The sequence below is a fragment of the Marmota flaviventris genome, chromosome X, assembly GCF_047511675.1.
Source record: "Marmota flaviventris isolate mMarFla1 chromosome X, mMarFla1.hap1, whole genome shotgun sequence".
Lineage (NCBI taxonomy): Eukaryota > Metazoa > Chordata > Mammalia > Rodentia > Sciuridae > Marmota > Marmota flaviventris.
The window spans coordinates 33165473-33183815 of record NC_092518.1 but is presented as its reverse complement, the minus strand read 5'-3'; the positions used below and the strand labels follow the sequence as shown (position 1 = coordinate 33183815).

General features: G+C 47.0%; 2 non-coding genes across 2 annotated transcripts; one reads left to right on the top strand and one right to left on the bottom strand.

The window, feature by feature from the left end:
* Positions 1–7819: 7819 nt before the first annotated feature.
* Positions 7820–7892, bottom strand: Trnaa-ugc (transfer RNA alanine (anticodon UGC)). Its single transcript has one exon. It is a non-coding gene; the product is annotated as a tRNA-Ala (tRNA).
* A 1982-nt stretch (positions 7893–9874) lies between these two features.
* Positions 9875–9947, top strand: Trnav-cac (transfer RNA valine (anticodon CAC)). The gene has a single exon. It is a non-coding gene; the product is annotated as a tRNA-Val (tRNA).
* The last annotated feature ends 8396 nt before the right edge of the window (positions 9948–18343 follow it).

Genomic DNA, 18343 nt, shown 5'->3' with positions numbered 1-18343 from the left:
TCTCCAGTTTTACCGAAGGTTGTGCAAGCGGGCTTCTGTTTTGTCCTGCTACAGTGTCCCTGCCTGAGGCACACCACGTGACACAATTAGCTCACAGTCCCTCAGGGGCCATTCATCCTTTTTTGCCATAAATTTTGACTCTCCACCTGGCTTCCCCTTGCCAACCAGCGAGTGTCCTTCTGGGATAGCTGTGTTCCTGCCGGCCACTACTGAGCTCGTGTCACCAGATCCCATGGCCTTTCCATGCCCCTAACCCTTCTGGTCCTCTAGCTGCCCCATGAGGCTGACCAGTCCTGAGGAGGGACTGCACACTGTCCCATGTGGCTCCTAGGCACCCCTCTCTCCTGATTCTCCTCCTCCCTCTCCTGGGCTCTTCTAGCTTTTCTCACCACCCACGGGCCTTAATTTACTCCTTTAAGCCTCTTGGAATTCTTTCTAGTTCTTTCCACCCCCAGTCCCGGCACTGAGGTTTCCATCACTGGCCACCAGACACAACTCTGTGTCTAGGTTTGGATCGCCCAGGTCCCCCTTCCCATCCAACTGCTAGAACCATCTATGTGGGTAACCCCCAGGACCCCTTAAATTTCTGTGCTCCATAGTGACCTCAATATTTCCCTTCTCAAGCCTGATTTTACTCTGTGTTGCCTAGTTGGGTTAAGAAGGCAGAAATTTTCTGGACCCTTCATCCATGACTCTCAGAGCCAAGAAATTTCGGCTGAGTGTCTCATCCCTCTGCCAGGAAGTATCCACCTCGGGCCTCGCTCAAATTGTGATTTCAGTATACTTGATTTTCTCCTTGCTGCTCACATTGAAGGAGTCACATGAGATCTCTGGCACTAAGTTGACTCTTGTGGTGAGGCCTACTGGTCCAGCTTGAGAACCAAGAAGTAGACTCCATGACATCTGCGTACAGTCCATGTGGAGGCTGGAGGCCGTCAGTCTCTACATGGATGGTACACATGGCTCTGTGATCTTTGCTGCCCCAGAGATTCCATTCCCTTGTGGGCAACAGTTAGAAACCTTCCACTCAGCATCCAAAGAGAGGAGGGGGAGGGAGCATGAGCCTCTCTGGATGCAGCTATGGGGGTGTGAGAAGCAGCCAGAAGGCCCCAGCCAGACTCAGTCCCTTAGGAGCTCAGCATAGGTGAATGGGTGGGGGGTCTTAGATAACAACTGATAAGACCACACCCCCCCACCCCAGTCTGTCAAAATGACCTCCATTCCCACCATCCACAGCACAAGGGGTCACTCTGGAGGAAGTGCATTTCCTTGGGAGTGTAGTAGTTCGGGAAATGCTGGCTGCTATAACAAAGAAGCCTCCAAGGCCCAGTGATTGATGACTACAGAAGACTATTTATAACTGACACAAAGTCCAAAATGGGCATTGTGGAAGGACAGAAGGCTTGCCTCTCCAAGGGTGATTCAGGGACCTACGTCCCTTCCAACATGTAGCTCTGATGGACTTAGCTGTATCAAGCTGTGGAAGGGGAAAGAACAGGAGCTTTCTACAGGCCAGACCTGAATGTGATAGCCATTTTTTCTAGTCACACACCATTGGCCAGAACAAGGTCACATGGTTACACGTAATTGCAAGGAGGGCTGGGAAATGTAGTTCAGCAAAACGGCTTTGGAAACAGTCAACTCCTTTCTTTCCCAGGGACTTACCCATTGAGCAAAGTGATCCACAGTTATCAAAAGTCACCATTTACTGTGGGACAGAGAGATCTAAAGGACTGGGACATGGAATGAGACCATCTTGATGGAAACATTAGCTGATGGAATAGCAAGGGGAAGTGGGTGGAGAGCAGGGTTTGGAAGGCCCAAGACTCTGGGAAGTAGCAGGACTGGATTCCCAAGGAGGCACCTAAAATCAGACAGGTGGTTCTGAATCCGGGGTTTCTTTGTTCTCCTGCTTTAGCCCCATCCCCTGTTATGTGTTACCCACAAGCCCTTGAAAGGAGGGCTTCAGAGAGTCTTCCTGGGCCTCTTGTTAAGAAGCAGCCACTTCCCAATTCAAGAGGCCAGTTACCCATACCCCTGTGAGGCTGTGTCCTATAGCTGGGTGGTGACTTGAGGATAAGAAAGAGACATAACAAGAGAAGCACCCGTCAAAAGAGGGAATGGATCAGATGATCAAAAGACTGTTGTCCAATTCAGTAACTGTCAGCCACACGTGGCTATTTAAATAATTGACTAAAATAAAATATCATTGTTCCTCCATCACACGGGCCACCTATCAAATGCTTCGGAGCAACATAGCTGGGGGCCACCATCTTAGATGGCACAAATGTGGGATGTTTTCATCATCCCAGAAAAGTCTATTGGCCAGCACTAATCTAAAAGGTGCCTTATAGCAAGCCATCGAGGACACAAGTAGTGTGTTTACAAGATCCAAAGACACTCAGATGGTCCCAGGAGGACAGGGGGTGCTTGTGAGGCAGCCTGAGGTTTGGGAGTGAACACTGGCCATAGGCATTGAGGTACCCCCAAACATCTCTCCATCTCCCTCTTGAGGCTGTGAGGTAGCTTGGCTTCTTTCTCTGCCCCTTCTGCCAACATTTCCCAGCTGTCCAACTCCCCCAGCTGTGGCCATGGCTGAAACATCCCCCAGTATGGAGGAGCCATCTGGTCAGTCTGTCTTGGCCACCATGCCATGCCCTGGCTCCTACATTAGCCTCTGACTGGCTGATCATGGGTCAGGGCCCCTTTCTAATTCAATTGGCTGCAGACAACAGGGTGAGGTGGACTCCTGGAAAACAACATGGCGGCCCAGATGGCAGAGCTGTGCAGACATAATGACGCTCTGCCAACCCAGAAATAGAGAAAGACTAGACCTGCTCCCTCATCAAAGATGGGTAGAGGAGGCTCCTTGAGTCTGCACTTTGTACCTCTCACAGATAGAGTACACCTGTGGCCATGAACCCATACTTCAGTGCAGGGAAGGCCAACGTGAATTAGAAATGGGAGAAGTAATGTGGCCCAAACTGGGCTCTTCCAGTTAGTTGTGTGGCCTTAGACAAATGACTTAACTTCTCTGGGCCTCAATTTCTGTCATCATCAATGGTGGATGATCATTAATACTTCCTTTGCAGGTATTTAGCTGCTTAGAAGAGTGGTGAGTACATGGTAAGCGTTATGCAAATATTGGCTATGGTTATTATTAGCCTTCAGGAGTTTCTGGTCCCCTGCAGATCACAGATGAGTAGTCAAACTGTAATGACACATGATCGATCAGCGTGATAATCAAAGAGGGTGAGAGATGCACATGTTTTAAACAGGAATGCAGTCTTTGGGGCTTATTCAGGAAAGGCAGAGGCCTGTTGGCTGTACTCCAGGGGAAACCACTTTTGACTCTGATCTGTTTCTGCTCATATGTACCTCCATATTTCTAAATAACATGCCAATGTGGTTATTTCTTGTGATTTGGATTTGAAATGTCCCTCAAAAGCTCATGTATTGCAGGCTTGTTCAGAGCGGGGGGTGGGGTCTTTGGAAGGTGATCTGATCAGGAGGGCTCTAACCTTATCATTGGATTAATCCATTGATTAACTCATAATTTAATGGGCTATTGGAGGTGGTGGGAAGTTAGGAGGTGGGGCCTAGTTGGAGGGAGTGGGTCCTTGATGGTGTGCCCTATTTTGTCCCTGGCCCCTTCCCTGCGTGCTCTGTCTCTCTCTGTCTCTCTCTGTCTCTGTCTCTCTCTCTCTCTCTGCTTCCTGGCCACCATGAGGTGAACAGCTCCCTCACCATGTGTTTCTGCCATGATGATTGGCCTCACCCTAGGCCCTGAAGCAACATGGCCATGGACTGAATCGAAACCTCCGAAACCATGACCAAAATAATTTTTTCCTCCTTTATGTTATTTATCTCAGATGTTTTGTCACAGTAATAGAAAGCTGACTAAACCCACTCCTCCACCATTGCAGGGATGACTACTCATCTGTGATCTGCACAGGACCAGAAACTCCTGTAGGCTAATAATAACCATAGCCAGAAAAAAAAAAAAAAAAGATGTTTAAGTTCATAAGCCCCAGGACCTGTGTACACACTCTGTCCTCCTAGGACCACCTGAGTCTCTTTGAATCTTGTAAACATGCGACCACTGTCCCCAATGCCCTGTGTCTTTGTGTCTGGCCATACTTTCTCTCCGTTTCCTCTTTTCTTTCTAGAGCTTTCCTGTTTCTCTCTTCTCACCTTTTTATTTCTCCTAAAATAAACATAACAAAGGTGACTGCAGGTGTCATTAAGATGTGGTCATACCATAGGACAGGCCCCTAATATATAGGACTACTGTTCTTATAAAAGGGGGCACTTTGAACACAGACACACACGTGGGGCAGAAGCCATGTGAGGCTGGCACAAGCTAAGGAACATACCAGAAGCCAGGAAAGAAGCCTGGGACAGATCCTTCTCTGGCACCTTCAGAGGGAGCATGACTGGCTGACACCTCAGTCTTGGACTTCTAGTCTCTGGAAGTGTGAGAAAATACACTTTGGTTGTTTAAGTCACTCAGTCATTGGCTCTTTGTTATGGCAATCCTAGAACAAATTTTTTACTTAATAAACAAAGCACCCCACACACACCAGATGCACACCTATATACTGTCTGTTGCTTCCATTATCCTAATAAAATTGCCTCACAATTTTTTTTTTGTTAAATCAGTATTCAGTGTTTAGAATATGTTAATTTATTCACGACTGTCTCATGTAGTATGCTTTGAATACATGTCCCTTGCAGTATAAAATTTGGTTTCCCTTAGAGTTAATATTTATGTCATCCCTCTTTTTTGTTTGCTCAGCTTTCTGTGTACCTATTCTGAATTTACCCTCCAGAAAAGTGTATGTCTCTTCTGAATACATTCAAACAAATACTTCAGCTGCTTTGATTTCTTTTTCTTGGACAACCCCATCCCAGAATCCCATGGGTTCCTGCTCTAGCCACAGCTGCCCGGGATCCACTCTGGACCACTGCCCACTGCCCTATCTAGCATTTCCCTTGGGTATTAAAGTGAGGATGTCCCTCACCTCTCTCCAATATGCAGGATCTCCAGTTTTCTGATATCACATTCTATAGTATGGATCTTAATTGTCCCCAAAGGCCTGCATTCGAAAGGCTTGGCCTCCAGGGTGGTGCTAATGGGAGGTGGAGCCTAGTGGGAAGTCTTTAGGTCATTGGGGTGCACCTCCAAAGAGAATTGTGGGACCCCAGCCCCTTCCTCCTTCTCCTTTGCTTCCTGACAATAAAATGAGCAGTTTCACTTTACCATGTGTTCCTCACCACATGCGCTGCCTTGCCACCGGCCCAAAGCCATGGAGCCACCTGATCATGGACTGAAACCCTCTGAAACAGTGACCCAAAATAAACCTATTATCTTTTTCAGTTGATTATCTCAGGTATTTTGTTATAGTAATGAAAGCTAACCAATGCACCAAGCTTTCCATATTCACAGTTTACTATCTGTGTTAGTTATTGACTGGTTAGTTATTGACACATCACCCCAAAACATAGGAGGTTAAAATGACAATGGTCATTTATTGGCTGTTTCCACTCTGGAAACACCCTTGTGGTCAACCGAACATGGTATACCAAAACTAGAGTTCTTCACATTCAATCCTTCCAGAAAATGAATCCTAGGCTCAGATTGGGCAAGGGAATGCAATGCAATGACTTAGTTGGGAGAGGAAGGAAAGTCTTACTGCTTCTTCAACAGTCAGTCATGTTTTATCCATTTGCTTTCTGGCTTCTGAACCATTAATGATATGTTTCGTGGATGCATTTTTCTCTCACTTTATTTTTGTTTTAATGTATTTAGATCTTTTTGGGGGGTACCAGGGATTGAACTCAGGGGCACTCGACCACCGAGTCACATCCCCAGCCCTATTTTGTATTTTATTTAGAGACAGGGTCTCACTGAGTGGTTTAGTGCCTCACTGTTGCTGAGGCTGGCTTTGAACTCGTGATCTTCCTGCCTCAGCCTCCTGAGCCACTGGGATTACAGACATGCACCACTGCACACATCTAGATCTCTCTCTCTCTTTTTTTTCCCCCTATTACGGTCATTTTAATGAGGGATTTGGGGAAAGACCATGGTGGCACACAGTGGGTTCAATATTTCATGACTATTTGGAAGTTGACTATCCATTTTTTCCATTCAGTCAATGTCATGGGGCTGGGATTATGACTCAGTGGTAGTGCACTTGCCTAGCATGTGTGAGACCCTGGGTTCTATCCTCATTACCACATAAAAATAAATAAACAAAATAAAGGTATTGTGTCCAACTACAACTAAAAGAAAATTAAAAAAAAATATATACACACACACACACACACACACACACACACTCCAGTGGTGAAACTATGTCCTGTATTTCTTAGGTATCGCTCCACATCGATACTTACCAATTTGCACCAAGTTCCAAGCTGGTGCGGTAAGATGGCTGTGAGATGGTCAATTTGGAGGAGACATTTGGGAAGTCCTGCCTATTTCCACCATCCTTCTCCAGGGTGTTCAAGTGCTGTTAGCCGTTGCCCTTGCAAATGTCAGGGCTGCTCAGAAAAAGTTCCCTGCTTCTTAATTCGCCTTGGCTTACAAGGCCAGGGCGAGGGCCACTTGCTGAATGACACATTCCCCCACGCTTTCATTTTTCAGTCTTTCATTTCCTGTTGGCTTCAAGATACAAAGAAGCCCTGGGACCTCCTCAAATTGTGTCTTCATGAGCACGCTTAGAGTCCCTCCTGGAAGGGGTGGCGTGTGTGAGTCTGTAGTGGATGGATTGTATGTGAGAGGAGCAGGGAGGTAGACTGACAGGCCAGAGAAAGCTGAGGCGTTCATTCAAAACAGCAAATGTGTTCAGGGAGCCAAATGAGTGACGTTGGAGAGCTCTGGGGGCAAGGCCATGGTCACGTAGATGAAGCCAGCTTTTTGCAGCAAGGAGGAGGTGGTAGGCAAAGCTCACCAAAGGCCATCCCACAGAACGTTAAGACAACAAAGGCCTGTGGCCCCCATTCCCATAGGATTTCAGGTGCCATGAGTCATGCTATGTCAACTCAGTGTGATGGTATTAGCAGGTGGGGCCCTTGGGAGGTGATGATGTCATGCATGTGAAGCCCTCACGAATAGTGACATTAGTGTCCTTAGAAAAGAGACCCCAGAGAACTGTTGCCATTCACTACCCAACGATTTCTTGCCAGCAATCAGCAACCCAGGAGAGGGCCCTCACCAGAGCTCGACCATGCCATCACCCTGATTTCAGATTTGCAGCTTCCAGAACCGTGGGAAACTAATCTCTGGTTTATAAACCACCCTATCCACAGAACTTTGTTACAGCACCAGGGTACTTTGTTACAGTCTCAGTTACAGACTATTACTGTTGGTGGGCTTCCTGGCTTCTGTGCTCAAAGGCAGCCCCTCTGCAAGCTGTGTACAAGACAGGAAGTGAGATGGGGGACAAGTGCCAGAAAAAGTTCCTTTTTCATATAAATAGTTAGGGATATTGTTTTGGATTCATTCCACTATCTTTCCTTCTCCTATCCCCCATTCCTTCCATTCCCCTGTGTTTAATCTATTGAATAGCTTTTCTTCCCCTCCTGCCCTTATTGTGGGTCAGCTTCCATGTGTACTTATGTGAATACCCCATAGTGAATCCCACCATCATGTACATGCATAAGAATGGGGTCCTAACCAGAATAAGATACAGTCCGCACTTACGTAATTTATCCAAATGAATTCTACTGTCATGTATAACTAAAAAGAACCAATAAAAAGGAGGAAAGAAACACTTTCTGAGCATCTACCCAAAAAAGGTTCTTTTTTGTTTTATTGTGGTGCTGGGGATTGAACCCAGGGCCTTCTACTTGCAAGGCAAGCACTCTACCACTGAGCTACATCCCCAGCCCCAAAAGGTTCATTTTGAGAATGAAGCTTGAATTCCTCAGTTCCTTTCCTTCAGAACCTGGCTCCCTGAGCAGTCCCTACATTCCTGAGTTCATTAACAGATCATATTTTTTTGGAAGTGTAACATGGATATAGTAGAGGCACAGATTTTACTTCAATGTATAACTGATGAATGTATATCTATGTATGTATGTACGCATATGTATAGACATGTGTAACCTTCGCTCACATAAAGATCTAAACCAATTCTGATACCTGCCCCAGAAGGTTCTGTCAATACACTCTCCTAGACTATGCCCCATAAACAACCACTATTCTAACGTGATGTGTGGGTGTCGCTTGTCCTTGAACTTCATACAAATGGTTCCAACAGCATTTCCTCTTTTGTATCTGGCTTCTTTCATGGAGTAGGATGTCTGTAAGATTTACTCATGTTACTGAGATCTCAGACATTTGTCCTTTTTTATTGCTGTGTGATATTCCATTCTATGACTATACCACAATTGATCTACCCTTTTCCTGTTGACGGGGATGCAACTTTGGAAGCATTAATTCAAAATTCCCACAGACTCCAAGAGGGAAATCTCCACAGTACACTAGCAGGGTCTTTGAGTGGCAAGGTCAATTCCTGGAAATTCTCAGATGTGCCTTGCACAAGACAGTGGGGATGTAAAACACACAGATGAGCTCCACAGTGTCCATGACATTGGGAATCTGGTGTCCAGAGACTGTAGCCGAGCTACAGTCAGAGAAAAATCAAACAGGGCCATGTGTTCCAGGGGAACTGTGAGACCTGGTGGCCAGGGACAGCCTCTGTGAGGCGGTGCTGTTTGAGAAGTGCAGGACGGGTGTTTGCCCTACTCCTCCCCTCACCCCACCCTGTGGCTCACTAGTCCATTGTCACCTTGGCCCACTCCAGCCTTGCCATCCCCCACCCCAGTTTCTTTTTTCAATCAATGCAAGAGAGGCCCAAATCAAATACCAGGCGTATGACCAGGAACAAGGAAGGCCCCAGGGATGAGATTCTGGGCAGCTGACATGGGAGCAGTAACCTCCTCGCCCGGCCTGGTGAAGGCGGCTCAGACTACCTAGTCCTGAGCCCCCCCCCTTCATGAGAGTTTCCCTGGGGCTCCGGCTCCACATAAAGGCCCGGCTCTGCTGAGCTTAGACCAAAGAAAGAGCCTGTTGATCTGCATGGGGGCCCTCCCGTCCTCCTCCTTCTGTTCCCAAGGCCAGGAGTACACTCTGCTCCACCCAGCTCTTATGTTGACCCTTGACTCCGAGCTCCCCAGGGACTCCTTGCTTGGCACACTCTCCACAGGTTAGCCAGGAGGCCACAAATGTAGCAGTCCCACGTGTCACTATCAATAAACCAAGTTGTGCCTCCCTGCTGCAGGCTGTGGGGCAGAGCCCTGGCGCCCTCTGCTACCTCCCAGCTGCTCCATTCTTCAAAGAGCTGCCACTCAAAGAGTGTCCTGGGTCAGAACCTGGAGCCTGCTGCCCCTTTACCTGGGAATCCCCTCTTCCTGCATTCTGTGCCTCTGCCCCTTCCCGTCATGCACTTCTCAAACAGCACTGCCTCATAGAGGCTGTCCCTGGCCACCAGGTCCCGCAGCTCCCCCGGAACACATGGCCCTGTTTGATTTTTCTCTGAAGCATCAATGAAGTTATTTACTTGTTTGTTTATGGGATTAGGAGCTGTCTCTCTCGTTTGGAATGTAAACTTGCTATGGACTGAACTCCCTGTGTCCTCCCCGCCCACCACCAAATTCCTATGTCGAAACCCCAACTTCCAGTGACATGATATTAGGAGGTGAGACCTCTGGGATGAGATTAGGTCATGGTAAAGCCCTGATGCATGGGATCATGTCCTTATAAGGAGACAGGAGCTCTTGCAGTCTCTTGTTCCCTCTCTCTCTGTCCTATGAGAACACAGAAAAAAGATAGCTATCTACAAGTCAAGAAGAGAGGCCTCAGGCTGGGGATCTAGCTCAGTTGGTAGAGTGCTTGCCTCACATGCACAAGGCCCTGGGTTCAATCCCCAGCACCACCAAAAAAAAGGAAGAAAAAAGTTCTCACTATGAACTGACTCTGCTGGCACCTTGACCTTGGGCTCCCCAGCCTCCAGAACTGTGAGCAACATGTTTATGTTGGCGATGTTCCCAGCCTATGGTATCTTGTTATAGTTGACACAAAATACCAAATGCATCCACCTGGCTCACTGGTGTATCCCTTGGGTCTCCTGTGTGGCCAGATCTATTGCTAAGCAACCAATCACCCCCAAACGTAGTGACTTCAAACACCAATCATCTTCAGTTTCAGTGTGCCATGGATTTGGACAAGGCCTGACAGGGGCTGCTTGTTTTCATTCTGGAGTAGCTGCAATCATTGTTAGGAGGACTCAAAGGCTCATTCTCGAATCATCTGAAGGGTCATGAGCTCCATGTGTGGTATTTGATGCTGGCCATCAGATAGGACATGTATGGATGACCTTGCCAGGTGCCTTCTCTGCATGGGCTACTTTGGGCTGCCTCGTGGTGTGGCTACTCAGTTCCAAGTGTCAACATCTCAAGAGGAATAGGTAGAAGAGGTGCCAACATTTTTTTGTGTGAGTGGTGCTGGGGATGGAACCCAGAGCCTTGAGCATGCTAGGCACACACTCTACCAACTGAGCTACACCTCCATGTCACCTTTCAAGACTTTGGCTTGGAAATCAAGTAGTGAATTTTTTGCGGTCATCACATACCTACCCACATTCAAGGGGAGGGGACACAGACCCCATCTCTTCATAAGAAAGGCCTCAACATCACATTATAAGAAGAGCCTATAGATTGGGATATATTGTGGTGGCCATTTTTGGAAAGTGCCATCCGCCATATTGCTTCTGCCATTTGTTGAATGGATGCTCATGCCTTCTTCCCAGCTCCCTGCTTTGCCATTACCAGCCACGTGACTTGGGAAAACTTACTGTATTAGTCAGGGTTCTTCAGAGAAACAGAACCAATAGTGTGTGTGTGTGTGTGTGTGTGTGTGTGTGTGTGTTGTAGGGGAAGGGAAAAAAAGCTTTTCCCTCACCCTCCTAGGTTCTCTGGCTGGGGTCCTGAAAATGAGATTGACTAAAGAGAGATTATCAGAGAAAAGTGTACAAATTTATTTAATAGAAGTTTTACATGACATAGTAGTTTTCATAAGGAAATGAAGACCCCAAGGAAAGTGTGAATCTGGGTGTTATTGTACTAGGTTTGGTGAAGGGTGGAAAGTGGTAGAAATATGTGATGGGACAAAGGGTATGGGCTAAGGGGAGTAAGTGGGGGACACTTACCAAGTCCCTTTCCCTTGGGTTGCTCTCAGTATCCCCCCATCTTGAGAGATAAAGATGCTGCTATCTTCTTGGTCTAGGAAGGGCACCTCTCACGTGAGGGTCTTATGACCTGCTGCAGGGGACAAAGGGGAGGTCAGTCTTTCCTGCAACTGCCACTTATCAACTTAAAATATGTAATATGTCAGGGGACCCAGGGAACCATAATCTTGGGATAATGTGTCCTTAACCCCTTCAATGTATGCACATGTATATTTGTAAAGTAATTGGTGCATATGATTATGGGACCCGGTAGAGGAAATCATAGGCTACAAACCCCGGCAAGATCAATGTTGTAGTCTTGAGGCAGTGTTCTTTCTTCTCCGGAAAACCCGCTTTGGTTTTGAGGACTTCAACTAATTAGATGAGGCCCACCCACACTATGGAGGGTTTTCTTTTACCAAAAGGTGAACTGACTATAGATGTCCATCACATACACAAAACACCATCACAATGACATGTAGCGTAATATCTGACCAAGTCAAGTGACACACAAAATTTAATCATCACGCCATTCCTGAATTGGCTTTCCCCCTTTTGAAAAGAAGATAAAAGTCCATTCTAAGGCTGTTGAGAGAACAAAAGAATCAAAATAGAATATAGAAGAAGTGATGGGGTGTCACTTGTGGGGTTCAGCTAGGAAAGGGCTAAGTTTTCATCGTCTTGTTCTCTTGCTTGATGGCTCTGAAGGAAGCAAGTTGCCATCTATGAACTGACCAGTGAAGAGCCCACGTAGCTGGGAACTGACGTTCTAGCCACCAATCAAGGGAGATTTGAGGTCTGTCAACAGCAGCCACATGAGTGACCCTGGAGGTGGCCCCTCCCCAGAAGGGCCAGCTAACCTACATACAGATTCCGGGACCACAGTCACTGGGAGAAAATAAATATTTGTTGTTTTAAGTCTCTACATACTGGGATAATTAGTTATGGTTCAAGAGAAAACTAACATGTCATATGGGTAGCATAGTCTCTAGCACACAGTAGGTGTTCAATACGTGTGACCAGAATATGATGCTAAGTGAATTATGGCTTTATGTGAAAGTCCTCCCAGAAATATTTGTATTTTCACAGAAGACTCTATACCAAAGGCATGATCTCTTGCCATGGTAGAATTTTCCAGCAAAAGAACAGGACGAAGGGTATTTCTGAGACCACTCAAAGTCACACGACACAAGTGACCATGGGTTTGGGTTGCAGGTGAAGTGATTCTTTGAGAGAAAAAGAATTGCCAAGGCTGTGCTTGATTCAGGGATTCCAGAAACTTCCTCAGGAAAAGAATTTACATGGATAACAACAAATATGGACAGGGCACTAGAGGGTCAGAGGGGAACAAAAGCCGTGATGGCAAAGCCTTTGCAGGTCACAGAAAAGGCTGGTAAATATTTACACGAATGCAAATATAATTATGAGTTGACTTCAGTGCTTTGCTGGAAAGGGATTTGTAAACCAGGGAGCTGGGTGGGGAGAAGGGAAGGGAGGCACTGCGGACCGAGGGACTGACATGTGTGTATCGCCCATGCTGGAAGGTCATGTGGCACATCTGAGGAATGATCGAGGTCACTGTGTCGCCAGAAAGACAGTGAGGGGGACAGCGCTTGGAAAGGCTGATGGGGTCAACAGAGGCCAGACTGTGTAGGCTTGGTAGAAAGTTGTGGGTCACAGTGAGGATTTGGATCTTTATTCACAGAGCAAAGGACAGCCATTGGAGAACTGATTGATTGATTGATTGATTGATTGATTTCAGGTCTATAATGGAACCCAGGACCTCATGTATGCTAGGCAAGTGCTCTAGCCTTGATGTACATCCCCAGGCCTCAATGGAGGGTGTAAGTGGGGGTATGATGTTATCAGTGTCATAACGTGTTGTTAAATGGTCGCTCTGGAAACCACATTTGAACAGGAGAGAACAAACTGAGTACTGCAATAGTCCGGGTTGAATGGTGCTAGCCATTGGATCACAGTGGAAGCTGAAAAGACCGGAAGCATCAAACTGATGTGAAATGTCACCCACCTCCCCGTGGAGATCCAAACCCCAAAGCACAATATAATGGAGGAACATAAAAGTGATCTGAATTCAAATTCTGAATGCACTTCTTACAAGCTGTGTGACCTCTGGCAGGTTTCTAAACCTCTCTGTGGTTCACTATTCCCTTATGTAAAGTAAGGATAACAAGGCCTACCTTGTTGGGCTGCTGTATAGATTATATGAGATGCTCCTGTCATCAAGTAGGACAGCGTGCTCCGTCACCCTGTGTCCTCTGAACACTCATAAATAGGTGACAAATCCTGACCAAGGAGAGAGTTTATTTTTGCTATGAATGACATAGTGTGCATTTGTAGTACTGTTTGAGAATGTTCAATTCTGCCATGGAAGACGAAGAGACAGGTGGGAGAACATTGTCACTGATACGTAATGGCAAAAATGTTAGATGCAAAACAGTTTATGAGGGAACAGAGACAGAAACCGCAAGAGAGTTCTAGCATCCACGGGGCACTAAATATACAAGAGACACGAAATATTCATGAGGCACTAAATATATTTAAGGCACCTGAGGCACTAAATATTCATGATCAACTAAATATTCATGAGACACTCAATATTCGGCCACCTATTGGTGACACTCATTCTAGTCCCCTGCGTCTTCTAGCCTAAGAAATGCAAATAAGAACAGTGGTTCATTGGAGAAGGACAGCTGTGACCAGGTGGCCATTTCTCTGCATCTCTCCAGTAGAGAGAAGGCACATTGTTGGCCATAGGAACCTTCTAGACGTCTGTCAACTTCAAATGTCAGCGCTAACGTCCTAAGTGCAGATGGATGCAGTAGAAAGAGACAGGGCCATGCCCTAACTCAGGACTTAGACACTGTGTGACTTGTCCCCACCAGTCTTCTGTCCTACCTGTGGGGTCCTACCCAGTGTCCTTCCTCCTCACTTGGTTTTCAATTGGTTTCATCCACTGCATGGCTGGGGCTCAGGGTTCTGGGTCATGAGCCTTTGGTTCCTGGGATCTCTGGGGAAGCTCGCCTGGGAGTGTCCTCGGAAGCCACTGTTGCGTGGAAGTGAGTTCCCTCCTGACAACTGAGTCACTGTGGAGAATGGAACTCCGCAGATGCCACATCTGATGTGACATTGTTCTGAGCAAGCCAGGCATGGTGCTTGAAAGCATGAGCCACAGATGCTGGCTGCTGAAATGGGTCCTCTTCCACGAGGGTGGCCAAGAGGATCGTCACAGAGAGTGACAGCAATTGAATCCAGGGACGCTTAACCACTGAGCCACATCCTCAGCCCTTTACTGATGGCAGTAAAGACACCCCCAATCTGCCTCAGGGAATGACTATGACTACTAAGGACATGTTCAGTGTTGGATGAGATCTGTAATCCCCCCAAGCATGTCAACAAGAATTCCCAAATAGAAAAATTGCCCCAAACACTAAGCAGTTAAGAGCCCTTGTGGCAATTGCTGGGCTGAACCACTGTAAGAAATGGCCCTTTATTTTTTCAGTGATCTATTTGTGACACACTCAATCGGCCCGTTTGGGGTTGGCTGGGGTTCTGCAGGTGTTGAGATGGCACCATGGTAGGCACAGTGAGAGTCCTGAAGAGGTGTTCATGTTCTAACCTCTAGAACGTGACATGTGGCAAAAGGGTCATTTGTCAGTGAGATGCTGTGGTGCACACCTGTAATCCTAGCTGCTTGGGAGGCTGAGGCAGGAGAATCATGAGTTCAAAGTCAGGCTCAGCAAAAATGAGGCCCTAAGCAACTCAGTGAGACCCTGTCTCTGAATAAAATTCAAAATAGGGCTGGGGATGGGGCTTGGTGGCTGAGGTCCCTGAGCTCAATCCCTGGTACCAAAAAAAAAAAAAAGTAATGTGTCATTTGACTAAGCTAAGGACTTCACAGTGGGGACACTACGGTGGATTACTCAAGTGGACCCAGATAAATTGCAGGGGTCCTTGCAAAGGGAACATTTCTCAGCTGTGGTCAGACAGGTAGCTATGACCTGTGGCCAGAGAATCAACCTTGCTGACATGGAAGATAGAGGAGGTGGCCACGAGGCTGGGAATGCAGGCGGCCTCTTGAAGCTGGAAGTGGAAAGGATTCTCCCCTAGAGCCTCCAGGAAGGAACACACCTCACAGACACCTAGATTCTAGCCCATCCATGGGCATGAAAACTCTGACTTCCAGAAGTACACAAGAATGAATTTGAGTTGCTTTAATAATACAATTCACATTTGTGTGGCAGTGATAGAAAACTACAGGAATGACCGAGAATGAGATGAACCAGGAGACAAAGATTATTGCCAAGGAATGCAGTCCAGTGGACAGTGCTGCAGCTGGAGGCCTAGGCTTGGGCTGGGAACCATCTTTAACATTTCTTTTTGAAAATCATTATTCACACGTGTTCACTGTACATCGTGATGGGTTGACTGACATTTCCATCCATGCACAGAGTGTTCACTGATCACATCCAGCCATCCCCTTTCCATCCTCCTTCCCCAATCTTTTCGGTCCTTAGAAACCATTGTGCTACGTTCAGGTTGACATTTTTAATTTCCACGTATGAAACAGAACATGCAACCCTTGTCTGGCTTTATGCATTTAACATGATGTCTTCCATGTCCCTCCATCGCATTGCAAATGACAAAATCTCATTCTTCTTTGTGGTTGAGTGGTCCTCTGTTGGGTATGTCTAACACATTTTTTGATTCATTCATCTGTAACTGGACACCTAGGCCAATTCTTTTTTTTTTTTTGTTCTGAGAATTGAATTCAGGGGCACTTAACCACTGAGCCACATCCCCAGCCCTTTTTATTCTTTATTTAGAGACAGGGTCTCACTGAGTTGCTTACAGCCTTGCTAAGTTGGTGAGGCTGGCCTTGAACTTGTGATCCTCCTGCCTTGGCCTCCTGAGCTGCTGGGATTACAGGCATGTGCCTTTGTGCCCTGCTCACCTAGGATGACTCTGTATCTTAGCAGTTGTAAGCTGTGCCACAATAAACATAGGCATGCAAAGAAAGAGAGAAAGAGAGAGAAGGCAGGGGGGAGGGAAAGAAGGAAGGAAGGAAGAAAAACAGAAATCTTGCCATCCATTGTGACAGAGGGAAACCAAACTCTGGAGGCTTCACCCCAGTTATGAAATATCCTGGCCCGGAAGTGACACCCACCACTTCCTGCTCATAACTCCTTGGCCATGACAGGTCACGTGGCCATGCTCAACCACAGGGGGCCAGGGAGTGCAATTCCACCATGCTCTTGGAAGACAGAGAGCCGGAAACATTGAGTGGCCATCACAGATTGACTTCCTCGGTCCTTCGCATACAAGTCGTGTGTCCAGACTGGGTGACAAGGCCCAGAGATCTGGGGGGCTTTTGCTCCCCACTGTCCCTCTAGCGCCCTCTCCCTATTTGTTGTCGGTGTGGATTCTTTTCCTGAGGAAGTTGCTGGGACCCCCCACATCGGGCACATCCTTGGCAAGGATGCCAGGGTCGACCACCTTTGCAGCAGGCCCATCAGGGTGACATGCAGTGGGAACGAAACGCAATGGACAGGAGACAACAGGGCAGCCCGGTGACCTGGGCATGACTTTCCCAACTTAACGGAGGAATGGGTAAGCACTCTGGCTTTTAAAACAGCATTTACTTTAAGTGACCCTGTCAATTAGTATTAATTAGCAGCTAGTAGTTTCTGGTGCCTCTTAATTGGTGGTTTGCAAGAGAGGGGTAGAGGTGAAGGTGACGGAGACAGGGGCCCTCTGCTTTCTAGAGTGAGCAATTAGGAATCATTCACTTGAAAACGGGGAGGCTGAGAAATTCCCCTGAGCGACTGTCGCCTCTGGCTGGGTGAACTCCCTGTCATGCTTGACACAGACACACACCCAGATTTCTTTCACAGGTGGCTTCAGTGGCTTCAGGCCAATAGCACTTTAAGCCCAGCCCTCTCCAAGCCCTGGACCAATGATCCTTTACAAACCCCTCTCAGGGACACTGCCCCTTTGCAGGAGCTAGTTCTAGCATGTTCCCTTGCCAACACAGAAGCTGCCAGATCTTTGGGAGCTTCCCAAGTTTCTGTCCCCTGGAGGAAGAAGGTGTGTCACCTCAGAGAGAGCTGGTTCCAGGTGGATGGAAGAGAGAGTCAGTTTCTAGAAGGTCATAGAAATGTTCACCCCTGGGCTTTGGGATCACCAAAAATTGGGTCGAAGCCCCAGCACCTCCACTTGGTAGCTGCATGCCCATGCGCTCACCCCTCCGAGATGATTTGCTTATATTTCTTACTTCTTGTGAGAGTAAATGTAATCACGTTGCTGAGCATAAGCACATAGGCCCCATTATTATAAACATATAATAGAGTGATTAGATACAAGTTTCCCCCCGATGAGGCCTTCAGCACAAAGCTGAATTTGCAGCTAGACTCTCAGTACCTGCTGGCTTTCAGAGGGCTTCTCCTGTGTGACCTGGGACAGATTTCTGGCCTCACCTTGTTCTAGGCTTTGCCTTAGGGAAAGCGTTTGGTTCTGGACACCAAATCAACTGGGGATTTTCCCCTCATGACATTTGCTATTCGTACCAGTTAAAATGAAATTCAGTTGCAAGGAAGAAGAAGTAACATTGGCCTAAAGAAGCTAATTTGTTTCCTTTACACATAGAAGTGTAGGGAAATGAAGGCAAGGGTTGGTATAGTGGCTGTTTCATGGAGTCCTCAGAGACCCAGGTAACTCTGATAGGATCCTGCTATCTTCTCACTGAACTATATATGAACTCCAGTTCCAAGCTTACCTCTTGGTCCAATATGGCTGTTATGGAGCCAGCTTTCACATCCACATTCCAGCCAGCAGAATGGAAGACAGGTAGGAAAACAGTGAAAGGACGTGTGTCAGTTGTTTTTGAAGAAAGGTTCCCAGAAATCTGCCACGTGACTTTTCTCCTTACATCTCAGTTTAGTCATGTGGCCACAGGAGGTTTGGAAGAAACATTGTTGGTCTGTAAGAGAGGGAAAGATAGCAAGGTGCTAAGGTTTCAATATAGTTGTGGTAGTACTGGGAGGTGGGGCCTTCAAGATGTTGCTACCACAATGATAATCAAATTTCAACAC